The sequence below is a fragment of the Choloepus didactylus genome, chromosome 6, assembly GCF_015220235.1.
Source record: "Choloepus didactylus isolate mChoDid1 chromosome 6, mChoDid1.pri, whole genome shotgun sequence".
NCBI classification, from domain to species: Eukaryota; Metazoa; Chordata; class Mammalia; order Pilosa; family Megalonychidae; genus Choloepus; species Choloepus didactylus.
This window is the reverse complement of record NC_051312.1, coordinates 16,318,804-16,326,074: the sequence shown is the minus strand read 5'-3', so window position 1 is coordinate 16,326,074 and position 7,271 is coordinate 16,318,804. Positions and strand designations below refer to the sequence as shown.

The following is a 7,271-nucleotide window of genomic DNA, read 5'->3' as shown; positions in this document are numbered from 1 at the left end:
ATGTGGCCCTATAAGACATATAAGTTCTACATCTTTATATTATATAATGCTAAACCAAAATAAAATTTTAAAAACCTTTTAAGGGAAAAAGGTCTTGGATCTAATGTCTCCTTCTCGGAGGAATGTAGTAGGTTTCTGTGGAAACTGTATGGATTATGGATTGAGGGCTATAACTGATCATATCAGCACATTTACATGCACTTTAGTGCCAAAATTCACACATAGGCCATACATTGATATACAGGATCTGGTATCACATGGTCATGAGTTCAAATATTGGATCAATTCCTTCCTAGATGTAAAATTTTCAGCAAGTTATTTAGCCTCTCTGAAATTCAGTTTCCTCCTCTGCAAGAGGATTTTGGAGCATTTAGTGAGTTAACAGTCATAAAGCTCCATAAGAAAATCTTTGGCATATAGTAGAAACTCTATAAGGTTGAGTTCACATCCATTTAATGTATTTCAGGCTAAACAGTTTCTGTGATGGTGTGGAAGGTGGGTAGTAAAAATACATATGGGAAATCTTGCTTTCTTCACTAAACTGAGTCTGTTAATCATGTACTATATCAGAGGAGATCTTGATCAGCCTTGGGGGATCTGAGAAACTGACCATTGGAATGGAATTTAGTAATCTCTATCTTTGGAGCATTTATATGAATATCTGCCCTCCAATCCTCCAGGGAGTAATTAACTACAATCTGTGAAGGCTGGGTGATACAACCCTTTCCCTTTCAAAATTACCCTCAAGAGCAAATATAATGAAGCATCTCCAAGGAAAGAGAAAAACACTCCTTTGAAACTCATGCCCAATACCAGCTTCGAAACAGTCTTCCAAAATGCCCCCAAATGCAGTTGATAACAGACACCAGAAGAGGTTCCTAAAAATTATAACCTCCCTCCGCTCTCTGTATATCTTCTCTCTCCACTTATCTGCCCACAAATACCTATTCCTGGAACCAAGAAGTTACCTTGATCCTTGATGAGCAAATCAATCTCAAGCTCAGGCTTGCTTTCCAAACTCATTAGCCCTTTGAGAATTGGAAGCAATTACTGAAGCCTGATTAGCCTCTTTCCACAGCAGAACAATGAAGAGAGTTATCAGCTAAATGACAGGCAGAACAGGAGGGAAAGGGTGAGTAGAATCATTTATCTTTTACTCTCTGACTTCATACCCATGTTAATCTCACTTTATAGAGCACCCTGGATCTACACAAGGTTCTTTGTCTTTCAATTTTTCTCCATGTATCTCTCAACTCAATCTGGCTTTCCCCAAATTCAGCCCCAAATAATGGTTTTACCTTTTTGGTCCTTTCATGGACTTCCTGAAACATGTTAGGGCCCTGGCACCTAGGAAGAAAATCAAGAGAGAATAAATGTCCTGGGGTATTGCTATGCCCCTGAACCCAGCCCTCATTTAGTAAGTAATGTGAAGGGTAATCTGGAAGGGCTGTCATCATAGACTTTAGGTAACAGATTTTCAAAACTCCAGAGAGACCTCTAACCGCCAATACCTTCCTCTACTTTCTCACTTCTGCTTGGAATTTTACCATCTAAACCTTGATTCTTGGATTTAAGTATTTCCCCTTTCTAATTATCACCTGACAGGGAGAGGATTCTACATCTTTTCAATCATTTGTACGTTCCAGTGAAAGAGGAAGTGGAGGAGCAACCTTGAGGGCACCAGATGCATGCGGGGTTGAGGAGAGGATGCATCAAGAAGTAACGACGGACCCTAGATCAGGAATGATGGGGAACCTACAGGAAAACTTCCCCAACTCCACAGTTGGGCTGAGGCCCCTCATCATTATCCCATTTTCCTGCATCACCAAATGTATCTGTTAAGCTCAAACTAGGTACATTTTGGTTAATATTTAACACTTCCTTGCAGATATTTGATGGAGGGTGAGCTGAGTCGTAAGTCAACTCTACCAGTTCCCATCAACTACCAAGTGCCTTCTAGGTACAAGTTACCATGCTAGGTGTACTATGTTTTCTATACTACTGAATCTTCTCCATGGCCTTCAAGAGTAGTGTTATTCACAAAGATGCAGCCCCAGCATCTACAAATCCATTGACATCAAAGAGACTCTCAGACTCACCCTTTACATCCCTTTAAAATAGGCCTGGCTGTTATATCTATAGCACCTGGAGTACTGAATCCAGACTTTGAGACCAAAATGAGTCCCACCAACTTTGCTGCAAAAGTGAAGGAGATCTCCTTTTCTCTCAAGGAAAGAAGCACATGAGTGACATAAAGTGCTCCATATAGCCCTTAAGATACTTCTCTTTAATGTTCTAGAATAAGATTCAAGGCATCCATATATGGAAATAAAACTCTGGATATGCTTTTTCTTCTGTTTCAATTTATCTAGCTTCATTTTCTGTTTCTGTGACTGGGATATATCATCATTAAATATGAAACCTTCTTTCTCCTGATGGCAACATTCAAACAAATTTCCAGGTAACCCATGATTAAATTCATCAACCTCACCTCTAAACATTTCTTTTAAACCTGAATAGTCCATCACTGAGCTCTTTATTTCTGTATTTAGTACATTTCAGCCTACATTTACATGAGGAAGAAGAGTTTCCAAAATAGGGTTCTGTTCCATAAATAATTCTTCAAGGAGTATTAGCTACTGCTAACAACCAAGGCCCCAATTTATTACTCAAACAGCTTGTCTCAGGAGCCATGAGCATGTCACATATTATCTTAAGCAATCCCCAAACAACCTGTTAAGTACTTACTCTTATCCTCAATCTAAAATGAGGAAACCAAAGCCAGAAAATCTGTAAATGAGTTGCCAAAGGTCCCACAACTGACGAGTGGCAAAGCCATGCTTAGAACCAGGCTTGCCCTCCAGCCTATCCAAAATCATAATGACTACCTTATCCTGCTCCCTTTTCTCCTGAGCTAAATAGTGCCCAAAGTGATCCCAGATCACATGGCAGACCTCTGGTCTCTATCTTGCTGATGGCTGACCTCACATAGAGTGGGTGAGGGCTACAGGAGGGCTTTTTTTGTGCCAAGTTGTTAGCTCCCAATGTTTCCATGAGGCTCTGCATCTGGAATAGATTCTCCAAACTTTACTGCAGGATCCACTTTTTTCTTCAAGGAAAAAGACACTCCTGGGACTGGGCCATCCATGCACCTTTCATAAACATATGCAAGCCCTCAGAATATAGCATAAAGTCATAAAGTCATACTGACAGTATTGGAACTAGTGTAAAACTCGGCACAAATGATGCCCTGATGGTGTCTAAAAGAGAGCTTCTTATTCACTATCCAAATTTTTTTTCTTTTCCTTTTTCTCTTTTGTGCCCTCTTTTTATTGTGGAATACAACATATCCACACAGAAGTGATAACTTCCCAAGCACAATCCATGGATACAAGCAGAGAGTAAACCCCAAAGATTGCCATGGGTTACAGTTCCATAGCCCCAGCCACTGTGAAACACAACACACATGCAAAAAGATGATAAATCTCAAAGCACAACCCAACAAGCAGTCATACAGGAAACTTGAGGTATTTGGGCACTGAAAAATCTGTAAGAAGAGCTAGTGACTGGGAGAGAAGAAGCCCCAGTTTTAAGGGCACTTTTTTGTCTGAGTCCCAAGAAGAAAGCTAAGAAGGTCAATTAAACTTTTTTTGGCAACGGGTAGATAAGGATTGATCTATGAAAACTAGGATATTAAAATGAGGTGATTTTCCTAAATTGTGCAAGATATTTTTAGAACAAATAGAGAAAGTATTACTTCCAAATTGTAAAGTTATTGACTTGGAGTGATGTCTGTAATGTATGTAATTTACAGAGGGTATATGTACTATGATACAAACACACACACATACACATTCATACACTTACACATAAAAGATATACATCCAAATGTTAAGAGTTGTTATTTCCGGAGATGGAGTGTCATGATTTATGGTATCAGTAATTTTTATGTTGATCATAAATTATACATTATTTTTAGGTTCAATGCTATACATTTTTCACTGATCAAATAATTTTACAGTTATCAAATGTTGCTGTTAAATTCATATAAAGAATTGATTTCCCCTTTGAAAAATAAAATAAAATTTAAGATATTCACTATACTTTAAGAAGTGGGTAGAATAGACTATAAATATAAATAGTTTGAAAAACTGTTATGGTAAATTCACTAATTTCCAAATCATTTTGACTAAGACCTGAAGAAGGATCAGGATTTATTTGAAATCTTTACGCATCATTCATAGGAGTCCCTGGGCGCTCTGACCACAAGCTCCCAGGTGCGTTCAGCAGAGACTAAGGCCCCAGCCTCAGAGCCTGCTGACAACAAGACCTCTTCTCTAATGATGTGGATTTAGAGACTTAGTGTGCAGGAGGGAAGGGGTGATGGGAATTCTTACTAATGTAGATTGGATGGGATAAAGTCACTAATCCTGAAAGATTCTTCATGCATTACAAATTCAAAGAATTTGACTGAGAATTCTGTTAACTTGGGTTTTAAATAATAATAACAATAATAATAGTTACAATAAGAAAAACAAAGACTCATAGAGCACTTATTATGGGCCAGAAATATTCTAAAGGAGATGAGATAGATAGATAGATAGATAGATAGATAGATAGATAGATAGATAGATAGATAGATAGATAGACATAGATAGAAAGAAGATAGATACATAGATATAATGATGATAGATACTTAGGTGATAAATTAGAGAGAGAGACATGATATCCTAAAACAGAAGTGCTATTGTTATCTGTAAATTCACAAATAAGGAAATTGAGACACAGATGTCAAATGACTTGCTCAAAATCACCCATCTAGTAAAAAATGAAGCTGGGATTTGAGCTCAGGCACTCTAGAGCCAGAGCCCAAATTTTAAACAATTGAGTAACTTAGAGAGCTCAGACTGGAGATAAATTTGAAGTTGGAATTACATTAGTGTATTTAGATCTAATATTTGATAAGTAAAAGCATTTTTAGATATCTGGTTTAATCCTGTGGATTAAAAACTTTCGATCTGATTGAACATTTCATAACTATATCACTGAACCAAGCAATGGACCAACCAGAAACACTGATTTTTCTGTTATATGGTATTTAGGCTTCAGTAAAGTAGATCAATCATTATTTCCATTTATAATCTGGCTCATCTGGGACACAAAGAACTGTGTTAATAATAACTTTCGGTTGGAACTTACGATGTATTAGGTATTTTACACCCACTACCTTATTTAATTCTTAAAACACACCTGTAAAGTAGGTACAGTCACCCCGTTTTAAAGATAAGGAAAGCCCTAGAAAAGTGAAAAGATGTTAGATATCTAACCCAAAATGACACAGCTAATAAATGGTGAAAGCAGGAGTTGATCCTAAGGATTCTGAATCCAAATTTGGCTTTTATCAACTATACTCTACTGCCTAAATATTTAAGACAATGACAATAATTGCCTTCTTTGAAAGAAAAAGACAGCAAGTTAATGAAAGAAATAGAATCTTTGCATAAAGTTTTAGCCCTGTGAAATCCTCTGCCCCCCACCCCTTACCCCATGTATTTGTAATTATTTGTTAACACCGTCTCTAATGTGGATTGTCATTATTATCCCAGGTCTGCATCTTAACCTTGTGGACCTTGGGAAACATGTCCATAGCCAAGTCTTGGAACAGCTTATCAGTGGCTATGTTCATCCTCCTGGGATTCACAGACCACCCAGAACTGCAAGCCATCCTCTTTGTGACCTTCCTGGGCATCTATCTCATGACCCTGGCCTGGAATCTGGCCCTTATGTTTCTGATCAGAGGTGACTCTCATCTGCACACACCCTTGTACTTCTTCCTCTGCAACTTGTCCTTCACTGACATCTGCTACTCTTCCACAGTGGCTCCCAAGATGCTCGCTGACTTCTTCAGGGAACAGAAGACCATATCATTCATGGGCTGTGCTGCTCAGTATTTTTTATTTTTTGGCATGGGTCTAACTGAGTGCTCCTTGCTGACTGCTACGGCATATGACTGACACACCGCCATCTCCAGCCCCCTTCCCTACACCACCATCATGTCCCAGGGTCTCTGCACCCACATGGTGGTTGGGGCATATGTTGGTGGCTTCCTGAGCTCCCTAATCCAGGCCAGTTCCATATTTCAGCTCCATTTCTGCAGACCCAATGTCATTAACCACTTCTTCTGTGATCTCCCTCCAGTCTTGGCACTTTCTTGCTCTGACACCTTCCTAAGTCAAGTGGTGAATTTCCTCGTGATGGTCACTGTTGGGGGAACCTCATTTCTCATCCTGCTTGTCTCCTACAGTTACATAGTGGCTGCCGTCTTGAAGATCCGCTCAGCAGAAGGCAGATGGAAAGCCTTCAGCACGTGTGCCTTGCACCTGATTGTGGTGACTCTGCTGTTTGGGACGGCCTTTTTCATGTACCTGTGACCCAGCTCCAGCTACTCACTTGGCAGGGACAAGATGGTGTCTGTGTTCTATTCTCTTGTGATTCCCATGCTGAACCCTCTCATTTACAGTTTGAGGAACAAAGAGATCAAAGATGCCCTGTGTAAGGTTTTGGAGAAGAAGAGAGTGTTTCCCTAAGTCATAAGTGAAAACATATGTCTCCAAACTGCTAGAGACCAAATGATCCTTGTCATCCATCCACACCTCTGCCTTAGGTGAGGAGGAGAATTTAGTGCTCATATTTGAAAATGGAGGCTCCAGCCAGATTCCTCTCACCATCCCTCATGGTCACTTGTCTACTGCTTCCACCATGGATAGCCAAAAAGGGGAAGGATTTCTCCCACAAAAACATCCTCTCCTGGATAGCCTGTTCATATGGTAATAACAACCATTCTTTAATGGGCACTAATGTACCAGGCACAAAAATTATTTAATTAAATAATCAATGCATTGCTGTAATGCACATAGCACTATCTTTATGTTACAATGAAGAAATGAGGTGTTAGCAAGGAAAACTGATTTGCCCAGAGTCACACGGGAAGTAAGGGACAAAACTCTATTTCAGACCCAGGTCTACCTGACTTCAGAGCCCTTACTCCACCCAAATGCTGCACTGCACGTTCAGCAACATACGGTCTTGAGGTCATACAAATGCACAAGCCTTTAGCAAATGGCAGGATCATAAGAGGTACACTATGTATAGTTGGAGTAAATTATAAGAACAAGATGCTATGTTACTCAGAATGGCCTAACTTATGCCATTAAATAGCTTCCCTCCACTAATCTCTCTGTATGATTCTGATATGGCTACAGAATAATTTG

The 7,271-nt window shown here is 39.4% G+C and overlaps 1 pseudogene; it reads left to right on the top strand.

The window, feature by feature from the left end:
- Window positions 1-5,639: 5,639 nt before the first annotated feature.
- On the top strand, window positions 5,640-6,587 carry LOC119538316 (annotated as a pseudogene).
- The last annotated feature ends 684 nt before the right edge of the window (window positions 6,588-7,271 follow it).